This window comes from Moschus berezovskii, chromosome 14, assembly GCF_049115385.1.
Source record: "Moschus berezovskii isolate FMDL1 chromosome 14, NW_MosBer_1.0, whole genome shotgun sequence".
In the NCBI taxonomy this organism is placed as follows: Eukaryota; Metazoa; Chordata; class Mammalia; order Artiodactyla; family Moschidae; genus Moschus; species Moschus berezovskii.
In genome coordinates, this window is record NC_142473.1 from 47,759,480 (window position 1) to 47,778,744 (window position 19,265).

The following is a 19,265-nucleotide window of genomic DNA, read 5'->3' on the forward strand; positions in this document are numbered from 1 at the left end:
ATAGCCGACTCACTTTGCTGTATGGTAGAAACTAACACAACATTGTAAGGCAACTATACTCCAATAAAAATTAATTCAAAGACAAACAAAAAAATAATAATTGGTCCTGTTTAGGCACTCTTCCTGAGATATGTTTGATATACAGATGAATACTTAACTCAAAGAACTCACCCTAACTTGTTGAGGAAATAGCCTACAGCTGCTGCTGCTGCTGCTGCTAAGTCACTTCAGTTGTGTCCAACTCTGTGTGACCCCATAGACAGAAGTGCACCAGGCTCTCCCGTTCCTGGGATTCTCCAGGCAAGAACACTGGAGTGGGTTACCATTTCCTTCTCCAATGTGTGAAAGTGAAAAGCGAAAGTGAAGTCGCTCAGTCGCGTCCGACCCCCAGCGACCCCATGGACCGCAGCCCACCAGGCTCCTCCATCCATGGGATTTTCTAGGCAACAGCCTACAGCAGCCAACCCTTTTTTTAGCCACTCCACCCCAACTCCAAGACTGCTTACCACTCTTTCAGTGAATTTTCAGCTAGTTTTATCAAGTACTTTGTTCTATGCCAGGCATTGTGCTCTGCTTAAGATATACAGAAATAAATTGTTCTAGGATTAATATTGTGCACATTACAATATTACACAACACAAAAATGTTATAATGGTTATGTAGGGGGTGGGTAGAATTAGAGGTATGGACAAAGACTCTTAATTTTCACTTTTTGAACTTCACTATTTGAACTTTTTCTAATAATATTTTGGCAGTGATTTTTTTTTTTTTGGTAACTAAAATCTGCTGAGCAACAGTTTGTGCCAGGCATCCTTCTGAGCTTTGAGAAGACAGTGGTGAATGAAACAGAAAAATTCCCTGTCCTCATGAAGCTTACATTCCAACTGGGTAAGCAATATAAAATAAAAAGATCCATACAAATGTACAATTATAATATAATGATAATTGATGACATGGCCCATGGGGAAAAAAAAATATATATATATAAAGGTTCATTTTTAGGGACTTCCCTGATGGTCTAGTGGTTAAGAATCTTCCTGCCAATGCTGGGGACATGGATTCAATCCCTGGTCTGGGAAGACCCCACATGCCACAGGGCAACTAAGCCTGTGCACCACAACTGCTGAAGCCCTAGAGCCTGTGCTCTGCAGCAACGGAAGCCACACAATGAGAAGTCCACGCACCACAAGGAAGAGTAGCCCCTGCTTGCCGAAACTAGAGACAGCTCGTGTGCAGCAACGAAGACCCAGCATAGCCAAAACAAGTTCTCATTTTAAGAGTTATTCTATTCTGATTTGTTCAGATAACCTTGGACTCTGTAGTGACCAGGGTTCTTTACTGGCCTGGGCAAATAGCAGCACTAAGAGAAATGGGCCAGAGGGCCAAGCCTCAAAGCCTTGAACCATCTGGACCTTTGCCAACACTCTCTCCACCCAGCACAAATGAAAAGGCAGTCTGAACTCCCTGCATTCTTTTGGCAAAAGAGTGATGTCAATCCAGAGAGTTGGACCTGGCTGGTTGCTCTCGACTGGAGCCCAGGCCTTTTCACACTCAGTCTGGGGACAGAACTCATTGCTGTGCCAGTATATGAAGGTGCCAACCATGCCTACCCCACATGCATAGCCTGCTACTTCCTTCCAGCTTTACCAGCTGTTTTTCACTGGCTTCTGGCCTGCCTTGTCTGACAGCTGCCTGAACACTGGGACTTAAAAATGAGTTCTAAATGCCTGAGTCCAGCCACTGCATTCCAACCTATTTTTAGGATAACATCCTCCTTCTTTGGCTTCCTGAGAAACTACTCTTCTTTTTCTGTTTCTAAACTGTTTCCATTCCCAGTTCAGGCTGAGGTCTCCTCATCTGGGAATGCAAAACTTAAGGGTTCCAGTTCCTGCTCACAGCCAAGAAGAAGATGCTGTTTTCACCAAAAGTCCTTTAATCAAAGAAGAGGTAAGACCTGATTGTCAGTTCAGTTCAGTTCAGTCGCTCAGTCATGTCTGACTCTTTGCGACCCCATGAATTGCAGCACGCCAGGCCTCCCTGTCCATCACCAACTCCCGGAGTCCACCCAAACTCATGTCCATCGAGTCGGTGATGCCATCCAGCCATCTCATTCTCTGTCGTCCCCTTCTCCTGCCCCCAATCCATCCCAGCATCAGGGTCTTTTCCAGTGAGTCAACTCTTCACATGGGGTGGCCAAAGTATTGGAGTTTCAGTTTCAGCATCAGTCCTTCCAATGAACACCCAGGACTGATCTCCTCTAGGATGGACTGGTTGGATCTCCTTGCAGTCCAAGGGACTCTCAAGAGTCTTCTCCAGCACCACAGTTCAAAAGCACCAATTCTTTGGTGCTCAGCTTTCTTCACAGTCCAACTCTCACATGGTGATTGCAGCCATGAAATTAAAAGACACTTGCTCCTTGGAAGAAAAGCTATGACCAACCTAGATAGCATATTAAAAAGCAGAGACATTACTTTGCCAACAAAGGTCTGTCTAGTCAAGGCTATGGTTTTTCCAGTAGTCAAGACCTGATATTAAAGATACACAATAAAAATTGTATGCACACTATCACTACAAACACCTAGAAAATCTTTTTAGTTTTTATTTCAAATTGTGATGATAACATAAACCTATTGCAAATACTTTAGAAAATACAGTAAAAATAATTTACACTTTAATAAGTTATTTTCATCTGTTCTTGGGCTCATATGTTTATTGTTGTTATTGGTTAATTATTCATGGATACAGGATAAAATTCAAAAAGTAAAATCTCACTGTTCCCCTGCCACCCAGTTCTTCTCCCTGAAGAGAACTGTTTATAGTATCTTCTCGCTCTCTCTTTTTTTTTTAGTGAAAACTTTTACAAGAAAAGTTAGCCAACTGGACTCAATTTAGATGATCCCAACTGTGTCAGCAATATCCAAACTATCATAGTCAGGAGCCAGTTGATCATATGCCTTCTTTTCCCCATCAGGCCTAATCAGGGTGTTTACCTTGGCCATGTAGTGTCATAGAACTTCTTCACAGCCGGTCTGATCTGGGGCTTGTCAGCCTTGACATCCACAGAGAATACCAGTGTGTTGTCTTCTGTTTTCTTCCTGGCTGACTTGGTGGTGAGGGGGAATTTGATGGTGGCATAGTAGTCAAGTTTTTGTTTCTCCTAGGGGTACTCTTCTGAGCATATTTGGACTGCCCTCTGAGTCACAGTGTTTTGGGTTGTTGGAACGTGGGTGACTTTCGGATCTTTCTTCTGTGACTGTGGATCCCTTGCAGCACTGCTTTCTTGGTCTTCAAACACTTTGCTTTGGCTTCAGTTTGGGTAGGGGCAGGGACTTCCTTCTCTGCTTTAGGTGCCATCTTCATGAAAAGCCATAGAGTATTCTCTTACAATCCTTTCTATTTCTGTAAAATCTGTAGAAATGTCCTACTTCAATAAACCTTTCTCTGCTCCAGGCTCCTATGTTTCAGTTTATTAGGCCTCACTGTGAGTTGGGCACACGAACTTTGTTCTGTAACGATTCATTTTCTGATTTTAATACTGTGATTTTTCTTGCTTCGTATCTTACTTTAGCTAAATATTTGTGAATTTCGTTAGTTTTTTTTTCTTTTAGAAAACAAGCTCTTGGTTTTATTGATGTTCTCTATTAATAGTTTTTCCTTTCTGTATTGTATTAGTCTCCGTTTTATTATTATTCCCTTCCTACTGCTAGCTATTGTTTTAATTTGCTCCTTTTTCTAGCTTCTTAAGGTGTAAAGTTACTTTTACCACTGTTTTGTTTATTTACTTATGGCTCTGTGTAGGCTCTCTCAAGTTGCAGTGAGCAGGGGCTACTCTCTAGTTCTGCTGCTCGGTCTTCTCATTTCGGTGACTTCTCTTGTTGAGGAGCACAGGTTCTAGGGTGCTTGGGCTTCAATAGTTAAAGTTTGTGGGCTCAGTAGTTGTGGCTCTAGAGAACAGGATCAGTAGTTGTGGTGAGGAGGCTTAGTTGCTCTATGGCGTGTGGGATCTTCCTGGAGCAGAGATAGAGTCCATGCCCTTGCACTTGCAGGCAGATTCTTAACCACTGGACTTCCAGAGAAGTCCCCAATTCCTTTGTCATGGTTTCATAGAGAAATGTGAACCTGGCTTTGGGTTTTGCTTCAGAGGCTTTTCCAGTGTCTCTTTGGGAGGGTGAATAGTGACTTGGAAAGTAATATGGGGTTTTCAGGGTGTTGGTGCTATTTTGTCTCTTAAAGACTCCCCTGTTGAGTTTGTGAATATTCAGCAAATTGCAAACTTAAATTGTGCCCACATTTCTTTATAATAAAAACTTCAGCTTCTTCCTTATTCCAATATTAGTTCTAGATTCTCAAAAAAGCTCTTCAACTTTTATTAGATAAATATTTGGAATGCCTGCACAGAGGCTAGACCTCCAGAGTCTATGAGTCAAGATTAAATGTGGAAAAGGATTGTGTTTGCTCTAGAGATTAGGAGGGGGAAGAAAAAGGGAGGTGTTCACAATGAGAGGGAGGAATAATAACGTCTAAAAGAATTTACTGTCTCTCTATTTCTCTTCAAACAATTCAATAATGTCTACATTGTTCATTATTGTTTTGTGGAGTGGATTTTCCTTTGGGTGTGTGATAAAGTACTAAATCCTGGAGAAGGAAATGGCAAGCCACTCCAGTATTCTTGCTGAATAATTCCATGGACAGAGGAGCCTGGCAGGCTACAGTGCAAGGGGTTGCAAAGAGTCAGACATGACTGAGCGACTGTCACTCAAAGTGCTAAATTCTGTTTTAAGTTTTCATAGGGGTAAAATCAGAGGCTTTCTTATAGGTTATACTAAGAAAGGTCTTTTTGCTCAGGGTAATAAAAACATTTTTTCTCTTTTATCTTTCTGTACTTTCATCAGTTCAGTCGCTCAGTCGTGTCTGACTCTTTGCAATCCCATGAACCACAGCATGCCAGGCCTCCCTGTCCATCACCAACTCCCGGAGATCACTCAAACTCACGTCCATCGAGTTGGTGATGTCATCCAGCCATCTCATTCTCTGTCGCCCCCTTCTCCTCCTGCCCCCAATCCCTCCCAGCATCATAGTCCTTTCCAGTGAGTCAAATCTTCACATGAGGTGGCCAAAGTATTCGAGTTTCAGATTTAGCATCTGTCCTTCCAATGAACACCCAGGACTGATCTCCTTTAGAATGGACTGGTTGGATCTCCTTGCAGTCCAAGGGACTCTCAAGAGTCTGCTCCAGCACCACAGTTAAAAAGCATCAATTCTTCGGTGATCAGCTTTCTTCACAGTCCACCTGTCACATCCATACATGACTACTGGAAAAACCATAGCCTTGACTAGACGGACCTTGGTTGGCAAAGTAATGTCTCTGCTTTTTAATATGCTATCTAGGTTGGTCATAACTTTCCTTTCAAGGAGTAAGCGTCTTTTAATTTCATGGCTGCAATCAGCATCTGCAGTGATTTTGGAGCCCCCCAAAATAAAGTCTGACACTGTTTCCACTGTTTCCCCATCTATTTCCCATGAAGTGATGGGACCAGATGCCATGATCTTAGTTTTCTGAATGTTGAGCTTTAAGCCAACTTTCTCACTCTCCTCTTTTTAGTTCTTATTAAAGCTTTAATGTAATCTATAATTAATTTTGTATATAGTGTGTGATAGGTGAGTTGAAGAAAGTAAGGAAAACCACTAGACCATTCAGGTATGACCTAAATAAAATCCCTTACAGGTGGGAGGGGGGTTCAGGAGGGGGAACTTATGTAAACCCGGGGTGAATTCATGTCAATGTATGGCAAAACCAACCAATATAATATTGTAAAATAATTTGCCTCCAATAAAAAATAAATTACTTTAAAAAAAAATCCCTTACAATGATACAAATAGTGACAAATAGATTCAAGGGATTAGATCTGATAGACAGAGTGCCTGAACTATGGATGGAGGTTTGTGACATTGTACAGGAGGTAGTGATCAAGACCATCCCCAAGAAAAAGAATGCAAAAAGGCCAAATAGTTGTCTGACTAGGCCTTACAAATAGCTGAGAAAAGAAGAGAAGCTAATGGCAAAGGAGAAAAGGAAAGATATACCCATTTGAATGCAGAGCTTCAAAGAATAGCAAGGAGAGATAAGAAAGCCTTCCTCAGCAATCAATGCAAAGAAATAGAGGAAAACAGTAGAAAGGGAAAGACTAGAGATCTCTTCAAGAAAATTAGACATACCAAGGGAACATTTCATGCAAAGATGGGCTCAATAAAGGACAGAAATGGTATGGACCTAACAGAAGATATTAAGAAGTGACAAGAATACACAGAAGAACTATACAAAAAACATCTTCATGGCCCAGATAACCACGATGGTGTGATCACTCACCTAGAGCCAAACATCCTGGAACGCCAAGTCAAGTGGGCCTTAGGAAGCATCACTATGAACAAAGCTAGTGGAACTGATGGAATTCCAGTTGAGCTATTTCAAATCCTAAAAGATGATGCTGTGAAAGTGCTACACTAAATATGCCAGCAAATATTGCCAGGAAAACTCAGCAGTGGCCACAGGACTGGAAAAAGTCAGTTTTCATTCTAATCCCAAAGAATGGAAATGCCAAAGAAAGCTCAAACTACCACACAATTGCACTCATCACACATGCTAGTAAAGTAATGCTCAAAATTCTCTAAGCTAGGCTTCAACAGTACGTAAACCATGAACTTCCAGATGTTCAAGTAGGTTTTAGAAAAGGCAGAGGCACCAGAGATCAAATTGCCAACATCTGCTGGATCATCAAAAAAGCAAGAGAGTTCCAGAAAAATATCTACTTTTGCTTTATTGAGTACACCGAAGCCTTTGACTTTGCGGATCACAATAAACTGTGGAAAATTCTTCAACAGATGGGAATACCAGACCACCTGACCTACCTCCTTAGAAATCCATATGCAGGTCAAGAAGCAATAGTTAGACCTGGACATAGAACAATGGACTGGTTCCAAATAGGAAAAGGAGTACCTCAAGGCTGTATATTGTAAACCTGTTTATTTAACTTATATGCAGAGTACATCATGGGAAATGCCAGGCTGGATGAAGCACAAGCTGGAATCAAGATCACTGGAAGAAGTATCAATAACCTCAGATATGCAGATGATACCACGCTTATGACAGAGAACGAAGAAGAACTAAAGAACCTCTTGATGAAAGTGAAAGAGAGTGAAAAAGTTGGCTTAAAACTCAACATTCAGAAAGCTAAGATCATGGCATCCGGTCTCATCACTTCATGGTAAATAGATGGGGAAACAGTGGAAACAGTGACAGACTTTATTTTGGGGGGCTTCAAAATCACTGCAGATGGTGACTGCAACTATGTAATTAAAAGACCCTTGCTCTTTGGAAGAAAAGCTATGACCAACATATTAAAAAGCATACTAACCAGCATATTAAAAAGCAGAGATGTTACTTTACCAACAAATGTCCATCTGGTCAAAGTTATGGTTTTTCCAGTAGTCACGTATGGATGAGAGAATTGGACTATAAAGAAAGCTGAGCACCAAAGAATTGATGCTTTTGAAGTGTGGTGTTGGAGAAGACTCTTGAGAGTCCCTTGGACTGCAAGGAGATCCAACCAGTCCATCCTGAAGGAAATCAGTCCTGAATATTCATTGGAAGGACTGATGCTGAAGCTGAAACTCCAATACTTTGGTCACCTGCTATGAAGAACTGGTCATTGTGATGTTGGGAAAGATTGAAGGTGGGACGAGAAGGGGATGACAGAGGATGAGATGGTTGGATGGTATCACTGACTCAATGGACATGAGTTTGAGTAAGCTCCAGGAGTTGGTGATGGACAGGGAAGCCTGGCATGCTGCAGTCTATGGGGTTGCAAAGAGTCAGATACGACTGAGTGACTGAGCTGAACTGATGTGATAGGTATCTGATTTTTAAAAATTGATAAGATAGATAGAATCTTCCAGCTCCATAGACACCACCTGGGCTCTCCAATATGTCTGAAGTCTGAGCAGCCTGCCACCCACATCAGAGCTGTACCCACAGGATTCCTTTTGGAACCAAGTCAGGATGAGTCTCCAGACCAGACCCAGACTCTTGAACCTGGCAGCAGTGAGCCTGCTGAGGGATGAGGCCTTGGCCATCACAGCTCTGGAGTATCTGCCCATCTAACTCTTCCCCCCACTCTTCATGGAAGCCTTCTGTGGGAGTCGAATTGAGACCCTGAAGGCCATGGTGTATGCCTGGCCCTTTGTCCGTCTGCCTCTGGGTGGCCTAATGCAAAAGCCCCATGTGGGGACCTTACAAGCAGTTCTGGATGGTCTTGATATCCTTCTTGCCCAGAAAAATCATTCCAAGAGGTGCAAACTGAGGGTGCTGGATTTAAGGAATATTGGCCAGGACTTCTGGAAAATGTGGTCTGGATCAAGTGTCTATGTGTCCTCGGAGGAAGCTCATCAATGACATCAGTGGCTGAGGTCAGGTCAAGGACAGAGCAGCCCTTGGCTCCTTTAGAGGTTTTCATAGAACTTCACTTAAAGGAAAGTACCACGGATGACTTCCTCATCTACCTCATGAGTTCCGCAGGTTGTACCACCTCAAGGATCTATATTTGGAGACGCCCTCCTTCCTTGAAGGCTGCCTGAACGAGATGCTCAGGTGCCTGATGACTCCCTTGGATAATCTCGCTATAATTCACTCTCTCCTTATGGATTCAGATTTGACCCATCTGTCCCAATGTCCAAACATCAGTCAGCTAAAGGGCCTGGATCTGAGTGGTGACCTCCTGACGTACTCCAATACTGAGCTCCTCTCAGTTCTGCTGGACAAAGTTGCAGGCACACTTGAAAAACTGGACTTAAACATGTGTGGAATTAGGGACTTCCATCTTGAAGCCATCCTGCCTGCCCTGAGCCATTGCTTCCAGCTCAAGTCCTTCAGCATGTGTGGAAACCTCCTCTCCATGGCTATCATGGAGAAGATGCTGAGACACACCTCCACACTGCCCAGTTTAAATAAAGAGCTGTATCCTGTCCCTCAGGAGAGTTTGTGGTCTAGGGGAATCCGTCAACCACAGAGACTTGCACAGTGTCGGGCTGAACTGTTTGAGATTCTGAAGGACTTAGGACGTCCCAGGACCATTTGGATTAGCTCTATCTCCTGTCCACAGTGTGAAGGTCATGCATTCTATCATCCTGAGCCCATTATATACCAGGGAAATATCCTTGCCTAGTTGACTGCCTATATCACAAATTTCTTTGGATACTAAAAGCTAGGACAGAGTTGCATCATAAGGGAACAGAAACTCATGGTTTCAGATATCTGCTCAATGTGAATATGAGAAGAAAAAGTGATTCAGCAAAGGCGTAGGATTGCAGAGGGAAAAGTTGACTCTGAGAGGAAAAAAAGGTCTTCGACAAGTGTCCTAAAGAGCCAGAAATGAACCTAAATTTCATTTGGTGGATTTGGAGTTTTGACACATAAGAAGTTACCCATGGTTGGATGTTTCTAAAGATATGGTCAAAAATAAAGAGGCCCTCCGTGTAAACTTAAAAAAAAAAAAAAATTGATAAGATAATTATCCTAGAACATTTATTAAATATCCTTTTTTCTTCTAATTTAAAATTCCTCCTTTATTATATACAAATCCTTATGTGAATCTATTTGATCTCATGTATTTGTCTACATTTTTCCTGAACCTGTACATGCCTGTTTTAATTACATTATAATATCTTTTATATTTGCTGGTACAGGTCTACCCCTTTAGTCTTCATTTTTCATTTACCCATTTAACCTACTATGCACATATATATATATATATATATATATATTTATACATATATATATAAAAGCATGGCATGCTGCAGTTCATGGGGTCACAAAGAGTCAGAGACAACTAGGTGACTGAACAGCAACAATAAATTACATGTATTTGGAGGTTTCACGTGCCTCAAAGGCATTCACTGTACAAAAACATATTGAGAAAGGCATCATGCTGGATTACCAAAGAGGTTTGTAGTATATGTGGTAGACAATAAGTAAACAATTAGGGGATGTCCCTGGTGGTCCAGTGGTTAAGACTCCTCAATTTCAATGTAGGGGATATGGGTTCAATCCCTGGTTGGCAAACTAAGATTGCACATGTTGTGCTGTGTGCACCCCCGACAATAGGAAACAAATATAACTAGACAATTACTAAAGTAAGTCAATCCAGGGGAGCGACTCCCTGTCATGGCTGGTAGCTAACTTTAGGAGAACTCCTCAAAGATAAGCAGTAATTGGTCATAGGAAAACACTGGGGAGAAGACGTTTAAAGGCAGAAGGACAACTATTGCAAGGGCATAGCAGCACAAATGAGTATGGCATGGCATGTTCAGGGTACTACATGTGGCTTGGAATGGTTTCTTTTTTAAATTTTTACTTATTTATTTTTGGCTGCACTGAATCTTTATTGCTTCCCGTGTGCTTTCTCTAGTTTCAGTGAGTGGGGGCTACTCTCTAGTTGTGGCTCCCAGGCTTCTCACTATGGTGGCTTCTCCTGTCACAGAGCATGGGCTCTAATTGCCTCACAGCATGCGGGATCTTCCTGGACCAGGGACCGAACTGTGTCCCTGCATTGGCAGGTGGATTCTTAACCACTGAACCACCAGGGAAATCCCCAGAATGGTTCCTTTTATTCATTTGTTTATTCATGTTGGATTCACAGTCAGCTATTTAAGCTTGTGTCAGATCATGAAGGGCTTTGAGGTAGTCTCTTAGACACCAGTCTAGTGGTAATATGGAAAATTACTTAAAGGAGAATAAGAAGAGAGATAATGAGATCTGAATGAGGAAGATAAGGAAGAGGAGATGGAGGTGTGACTAGACCAGTGTTTGGATGGAGAGTAAAAAACAAGTGGAATTCACATTCATTCATTCTTTATTTATTTAACAAGTTGAAATTAGTGACTGTTAAATGAGAGTTCTTGAGTTAAATGAGTAAACTCTTGGAGTTGGTGATGGACAGGGATGCCTGGCGTGCTGCAGTCCATGGGGTTGCAAAGAGTCAGAGACAACTGAGTGACTGAACTGAACTGAAATGAGAGTTCTTAGGTTTCTAGCTTGAGCAAAATAGGAACTGATGGTGCCATCCCCCAAGACCATGAATACAGGAAGTGTTTAAAGTTGGGAAGGATAAAGTTTTTTTGTTGGGTCTTTGTTGTGGCTCACAGGGTCCCTAGTTGTGGCATCCAGGCTCCAGAGCTAGTTGTGGCTCGTGAGTTTAGTTGACCCTTGGCATGTGGGGCTTCCCAGGTGGTGCAGTGGTAAAGAATCCACCTGCCAATATAAGAGACACAGGAGATGAAGGTTCAATCCCTGAGTCAGTAAGATCCCCAGAGTAGGAAATGGCAATCCATCCCAGTATTCTAGGCTGGAAAATTCCATGGGCAGAGGAGTATGGCAGGTTACAGTCCATGGAGTCACAAAGAAGTGGACACGACTCAGCAACTTAGAACACACACACACAGACACACAGGGGATCTTAGTTCCCTGACCAGTGATCAAACCTGCATCCTCTCCATTGGAGGGCAGATTCTTAATGACTGGACACCAAGGAATTCCCTGGAAAAATAAAGTTGATTTCAGATTTGGATATTTGAGTTTGAGGTGCTTGTGGTATACCCTGGTATAACTGTCTAATAAGTATTATGTGTGTAATTCTGGTGCTTGAAATAAAAATTTATCATCTATATATCTATACATGGTTGTTGAAGTCATGGCCAAGATTGCCTAGAAAAAGTCTGTAGACTGAAAAGAGAGTGGATATCTAAGGGACATACCAACATTTAAGGTAAAGTAAAAAGAAACATTTCCTTCAAAAGAGTGAGTGACTGAACTGAACTGAACTGAACTGAAGTGGTCAGAGAACTGTCATGGAAACCATGAAGGAGGGAGCAGTTAATGTATTAAGCAATGGAGAGAGGTAGCAAATGACTAAAAACTGAATCCAGTGAAAAGCTCACTAGTGACTATAAGGAGAGGGATTTCAGGTGAGAAAAGATATAGAAGTCAGGTAGCAAGGAAGTATAGATAGGCAGTATCCAAAACAAAATTCAGTGTCTTTCTCTCCAATGTGACTCCTCCTCCTGCAACCTTAGACACAGATATTCCCCTCAGCCTCCTAAGCCAAAATTCCTAAACACCTAACCCCTTCACTCTCACTTATTATCCTTGTCTAATTATGGCATTACTCCCCTAATTTGACTTCCTTAATTAATACTTCTAATATTCCAGAAGGATAAATCCCAAACATCATGATAATCTATGGATTGTGGTATTAGAGATACTTTTTTATATTTTTCTGTCTGATAGTTTGCTTTTTCAGTATTTGTCTGGAATAATTAGTATGTATTTACTCACATAATTAAGTAAAAGTTTTAAAATAGTTTTTCTCACATATATCTGACATCATCTCGTTGTTTTCAGTCTGCTACCAGGGGTCTGCTGCTGCTGCTGCTGCTAAGTCACTTCAGTCGTGTCCGACTCTGTGTGACCCCATAGAAGGCAGCCCATCAGGCTCCCCCGTCCCTGGGATTCTCCAGGCAAGAACACTGGAGTGGGTTGCCATTTCCTTCTCCAATGTGTGAAAGTGAAAAGGGAAAGTGAAGTCTCTCAGTCATGTCTGACTCGTAGCGACCGCATGGACTGCAGCCTACCAGGCTCCTCCGTCCATGGGATTTTCTAGGCAAGAGTACTGGAGTGGCTTGCCGTTGCCAGGTTTATTACAATAACTTCTTACCTTCTCTTCCTGCAGATAGTGTGGCAGTCCTCTAATTCTGTCACTGGGCAGTCAGAATTAGCTTCCTAAATACAATCTGAGTACATTTCTCTCCAGTTAAAAGTTTTTCAATGCCTTCAGATATCTCTGAGGATTAACTTCAAACTTCTAGCACTTTGTGATAATGCCCTTGTCTTATCTCATTTTTTCTCATTCTCTTATTCTTTTCTTGAAGCTCCCAAAGATAAGCAGTAAAAACTGTTTTCTCCGCCTTTCCTTTGTTAATTCCCTCTCATCCTTTAAACCAGTTTAAAAATCATTCTTCCTAGGAGACCTTCACTGCAGCTCCATTCTAATTCAGACACTCCTCTCTTCTGCAATCTAGGCACCTCTCAATCAGTGTCATCTCACAGTATTAATAAGCCTGTTCATCTTTTCCTAATTTGTTGGCTATTTAATTTTCCCTCTGTGAATTTACTATTCACATCTTTTGTCCACTTTTCTGTTGAGTTGTACTTTTCTTATTGATTTGTGGTAATTCTTATTTCTGTTGCAAATATTTTTTCTCAGTCTATTCCTAGGTTTTAAAGTTTATTGTTTGGTATTAAAAAATTTTTTTCCCTGGTGTCTAGTTTTCATTCCAATCCCAAAGAAAGGCAAAGCCAAAGAATGTTCAAACTACTGCACAATTGCCCTCATCTCACACGCTAGCAAAGTAATGCTCAAAATTCTACAAGCCATACTTCAACAGTATGTGAACTGTGAACTTCCAGATGTTCAAGCTGGAAGTTGAAAAAGCAATAGCGTTCCAGAAAAACATCTACTTCTGCTTTATTGACTATGCCAAAGCCTTTGACTCTGTGGCGGTGGTTTAGTTGCTAAGTCGTGTCCGACTCTTGCGACCCCATGGACTGTAGTCCGCCAGGCTCCTCTGTCCATGGGATTTTGGATCGCCATTTCCTTCTCCAGGGGATCTTTCCGACCCAGGAATAGAACCCGGTTCTCCTGAATAGCAGGCAGATTCTTTACTGACTGAGCTATGAGGGAAGCCCTCATAACTGACTGTGGATCACAACAAACTGGAAAATTATTCAAGAGTTGGGAATAACAGACCACCTTATCTGCCTCCTGAGAAATCTGTATGCAGGTCAAGAAGCAAGTTAGAACTGGACATGGAACAACAGACTGGTTCCAAATAGGAAAAGGAGTACCTCAAGGCTGTATATTGTCACCCTGCTTATTTAACTTACATGCAGAGTACATCATGAGAAAGGCTGGGCTGGATGAAGCACAAGCTGGAATCAAGATCACTGGAAGAAGTATCAATAACCTCAGATATGCAGATGACACCACCCTTGCGGCAAAAAGTGAAAGTGAAGTCGCTCAGTTGTGTCCGACTCTTTGCAACCCCATAGACTGTAGCCTACCAGGCAAAAAGTGAAGAAGAACTAAAGAGCCTCTTGATGAAACTGAAACAGGAGAGTGAAAAAGTTGGCTTAAAACTCAAAATTCAGAAAGCTAAGATCATGGCATGCATTCCCATCATTTCTTGGCAAATAGATGGGGAAACAATGGAAACAGTGACAGACTATTTTTGGGGGCTCCAAAATCACTGCAGATGGTGACTGCAGCCATGAGATTAAAAGACCCTTGCACCTTGGAGGAAAAGCTGTGACCAACCTAGACAGCATATTAAAAAGCAGAGGTCCATTAAAAACAAAGGTCCATCTGGTCAAAGTTATGGTTTTTCCAGTAGTCATGTATGGATGTGAGAGTTGGACTATAAAGAAAGCTGAGTGCCAAAGAATTGATGCTTTTGAAGTGTGGTGTTGGAGAAGACTCTTGAGAGTCCCTTGGACTGCAAAGAGATCCAACCATAAAGGAAATCAGTCCTGAATGTTCATTGGAAGGACTGATGCTGAAACTGAAACTCCAGTTTCATACTTTGGCCACCTGATGTGAAGAACTGACTCACTGGAAAAGATCTTGATGCTGGCAAAGATTGAAGGCAGAAGAGAAGTGGACGACAGAGGATGAGATGATTGGAGAGCATCACTGACTCAATGGATATGAGTTTGAGTAAGCTCCAGGAGTTGGTGATGGACAGGGAGGCCTGGAGTGCTGCAGTCCATGGGGTCTCAAAGAGTCGGACACAACTGAGAGGCTGAACTGAACTGGTGGCTAGTGGTCAGGATTCTGGGCTTTCATTGCCATGGCCTAGGTTCAATCCCTGGTCAGGGGTCTGAGATCCCACAAGTTGTGGCTAAAAAAATTTTTTTTTTTTTTAGTAAAATATATCAAGCGTTTTGGAGAAGGAAATGGCAACCCACTCCAGTGTTCTTGCCTGGAGAATCCCAGGGATGGGGGAGCCTGGTGGGCTTCCGTCTGTGGGGTCACACAGAGTCGGACACGACTGAAGTGACTTAGCAGCAGCAGCATCAAGTGTTTAAAAATGGTTTTGCATCTTGCTCAAGAAGGCCTCTATACTAAAGATATAAATTTCTTGCTTATGTATTTCTTTTGATACTTATTTTGTTTTTTATACTTACCTCTTGGCATTTGTTTCTAAAGAAGTGTTGTCCAAATTATTAGTCTCTTTGTAATTTTCTGTGGTTGAAAAATCTACAGAATTCCGAGGTTGTCCAGTGGTTACAACTCTGTGCTTTCATGCTGAGTGCGCAACGTTCAATCCTTGGTCAGGGAACTAAGATACCAGAACTATAAAATAATAATAGAATAGGGAACTATTATTATTATTATATAACAGGGAACTATTTACCTGGTGCTGCCAAAAAGAAAATCTATTTAATATATTTATTGAATGCCCAGTTAGTTGTTGGCACTGTCAGGTGCTGGGGCATACAAATGGACAAGAAGACAAGGCTCCCTATCTTAATGGAGCTTACAGTCTAGAGGTGGAGGCAGACAGTAAACAAATAATCTAAATAAATATTGCTTACAATAATGACCATGAATTAATTGAACGGGACACCACTGAAATCATTTACCTCAGAATGGGACTTGAACCCAGCCAAAACCCTGGTTGGGACTTGAACCCATGTGGCTGGGACTTCAACAGCCAAAACCCATTTTGGGACGCCGTGCTTAGTTGCTCACTCATGTCCGACTCTTTTCAGCTAGCTGGCCAGGCTCTTCTTTCCATGGAGATTCTCCAGACAAGAATACTGGAGTGGGTTGCCATGCCCTCCTCCAGGGGAGCTTCCCAACCCAGGGACCAAACCAAGGTCTCCTGCATTGCAGGCAGATTCTTTCCTGTCTGAAGCACCAGGGAAGTCCTTTGGTACTCTAAACCAGCCAAAATCCACAGTCTTCCAACTGAGATCACAGATCTGGTTTCAACAACTAACAAAGCTCAGGTTTCTGATGTCTCATTGTAGAAAGCCTTCAGTGAGAGACAAAGTGATAGGTGAGAGATGGATTCTTCAGAGAGAAACACGCTCCACAGAAGAGCGTGGGCCATCTCAGAGGGTGAGTGCAGCAGCCTCAGAGTGTGTGGTTAGCTTTTATGGGTTGGGTAATTTCACAGGCTAATGAGTGGGAGTATTATTCCAACTATTTTGGGAAATGGGTGGGGGTTTCCAGGGATTGGGCCACTGCCCACCTTTTGATCTTTGAGGGTTGACCTTGGAACTGTCATAGTACCTCTGGGTGTGTCATTTTAGCTTGCTGATTGAGGCTCAAGGGATAGTCAAAGGTGACTTGTCTGACCTTGTGGACCCATTTGAGTCTAATCAGTTTATGTCCTTTTCTCAGGCTATGTCATTCTTTCAAGGGTTGTGCCCTGCCCCCTTCCCTCCTGTTTTCAGTTCAGTTCAGTTCAGTCCCTCAGTCGTGTCCAACTCTCCGCGACCCATGAATCAAAGCACGCCAGGCCTCCCTGTCCATCACCAACTCCTGGAGTTCACTCAAACTCATGTCCACAGAGTCGGTGATGCCATCCAGCCATCTCATTCTCTGTTGTCCCCGTCTCCTCCTGCCCCCAACCTTTCCCAGCATCAGAGTCTTTTCCAGTGAGTCAACTCATTGCATGAGGTGGCCAAAGTGTTGCAGTTTCAGCTTTAGCATCAGTCCTTCCAATGAACACCAAGGATTGATCTCCTTTAGAATGGACTGGTTGGATCTCCTTGCAGTCCAAGGGACTCTCAAGAGTCTTCTCCAACACCACAGTTCAAAAGCATCAATTCTTTGGCGATCAGCTTTCTTCACAGTCCAACTCTCACATCCATACATGACCACAGGAAAAACCATAGCCTTGACTAGACGGACCTTGGTTGGCAAATTAACGTCTCTGCTTTTCAATATACTATCAAGGTTGGTCATAACCTTCCTTCCAAGGAGTAAGCGTCTTTTAATTTCATGGCTGCAATCAGCATCTGCAGTGATTTTGGAGCCCAAAAAAATAAAGTCTGACACTGTTTCCACTGTTTTTCCATCTATTTCCCATGAAGTGATGGGACCAGATGCCATGATCTTTGTTTTCTGAATGTTGAGCTTCAAGCCAACCTTTTCACTCTCCTCTTTCACTTTCATCAAGAGGCTTTTTAGTTCCTCTTCACTTTCTGCCATAAGGATGGTGTCATCTGCATATCTGAGGTTATTGGTATTTCTCCCGGAAATCTTGATTCCAGCTTGTGCTTCTTCCAGCCCAGTGTTCCTCATGATGTACTCTGCATATAAGTTAAATAAGCAAGGTGACAATATACAGCCTTGATGCACTCCTTTTCCTATTTGGAACCAGTCTGTTGTTCCATGTCCAGTTCTGACTGTTGCTTCCTGACCTGCATACAGGTTTCTCAAGAGGCAGGTCAGGTCTGGTATTCCCATCTCTTTCAGAATGTTCCACAGTTTATTGTGATCCACACAGTCAAAGGCTTTGGCATAGTCAATGAAGCAGAAATAGATGTTTTTCTGGAACTCTCTTGCTTTCTCCATGATCCAGCGGATGTTGGCAATTTGATCTCTGGTGCCTCTGCCTTTTCTAAAACTAGCTTGAACATGTGGGAGTTCACAGTTCACATATTGCTGAAGCCTGGCTTGGAGAATTGTGAGCATGACTTTACTAGCGTGTTAGATGAGTGCAATTATGCGGTAGTTTGAGCATTCTTTGGCATTGCCTTTCTTTGGGGTTGGAATGAAGACTGACCTTTTCCAGTCCTGTGGCCACTGCTGAGTTTTCCAAATTTGCTGTTTCACTACCTCCTAAAAGAGGTCACTGAAGGTCTTAATATAAGTAGGCAGAGGATGTGTACATAAAACAGTTCCACTGAGTGGATCTCCTATTGGTTTTCACACTGCTTCTGCATTTACTAGTTCAGTTCAGTTCAGTTCAGTCGCTCAGTCGTGTCCGACTCTCCGCGACCCCATGAATCACAGCACGCCAGGCCTCCCTGTCCATCACCAACTCCCGGAGTACACTCAAACTCATGTCCACAGAGTCGGTGATGCCATCCAGCCATCTCATTCTCCGTCGTCCCCTTCTCCTCCCGCCCCCAACCTTTCCCAGCATCAGAGTCTTTTCCAGTGAGTCAACTCGTCGCATGAGGTGGCCAAAGTATTGGAGTTTCAGCTTTAGCATCAGTCCCTCCAATGAACATCCAGGATTGATCTCCTTTAGAATGGACTGGTTGGATCTCCTTGCAGTATAAGGGACTCTCAAGAGTCTTCTCCAACACCACATAATTCCATCAGGAATAACTCCTTCTGTAAGTTTATTCCCACAGAATAGTTTCTTAGCAATTGAATTACAGGATAGGAAGAATCAGTATTTTTACACACATCGCCAAGTTGCTTTCAAGAGGACATTCCAATACACTCACCAGTAAATGAATACCGCTCTGGGAGGTAAGAGTGGAAAATGTAACCATCAAAAAAAAACACGTACCTTTAGGGTCAGGAAAAGGAAAAGATAAATCAGGCGTTCTGGATTTACAAGTGACGGGTGACAGGTCAATGACGTGGGAAAGCATTTGCTTGGGAACAGGATTCAAAACCCAATTCCTTTTTTTTGGCCCTGCTGTGGGGCATGTGGGATCTTAGTTCCAGACAAGGGATCCAACCATGCCCCCTGCAGTGGAAGCGCGGAGTCTCAACCACTGGACCTCCAGGGAAGTCCCTCTAAATCCATTTCTGCCACCCTGTGACCTTCACAGGTTGTAGCTGCCAGCTGAGTCTTAATTTCCTGAAATTCGGTGGGTTCGGCTTAGCCTTTACGTTTTACAACATCTCCAGACAAAGCACTGTCTAGCTTCTCCAGATTCAACCCAGGTTATTTAATTGGTGCAGATTGGAATAAACATCTGCCGCGAAAAGCCAACTAATCACTCCAGGCCACTTCCGGCTGCCGGGACAAAGGGATTTAAGTGTCTGGGACCGCACTTCCGGATAATTAGAAATGCGCGTTACAAGCCTGACCCCGTGAGTCACACCGGCTGACGCCGGTGCCATGACTGCGCATGCTCCGCGCAGTCACGAAGAAGGGTAGGGCTGCAAATGGGGCGGGCG

General features: G+C 42.8%; 1 long non-coding RNA gene and 2 pseudogenes across 1 annotated transcript; 1 reads left to right on the forward strand and 2 right to left on the reverse strand.

Annotated features, from left to right (window-relative positions):
- Positions 1-2,888: 2,888 nt before the first annotated feature.
- On the reverse strand, positions 2,889-3,360 carry LOC148775586 (large ribosomal subunit protein uL23 pseudogene; annotated as a pseudogene).
- Positions 3,361-8,056: 4,696 nt separating this feature from the next.
- Positions 8,057-9,218, forward strand: LOC148775587 (PRAME family member 12 pseudogene; annotated as a pseudogene).
- A 1,708-nt stretch (positions 9,219-10,926) lies between these two features.
- LOC129554536 (uncharacterized) lies at positions 10,927-19,093 on the reverse strand. The gene is made up of 3 exons (XR_008685611.1): positions 18,646-19,093; positions 15,293-15,461; positions 10,927-11,302 (listed from the first exon to the last, which is right to left on the reverse strand). It is a non-coding gene; the product is annotated as an uncharacterized LOC129554536 (long non-coding RNA).
- Between the last annotated feature and the right edge of the window lie 172 nt (positions 19,094-19,265).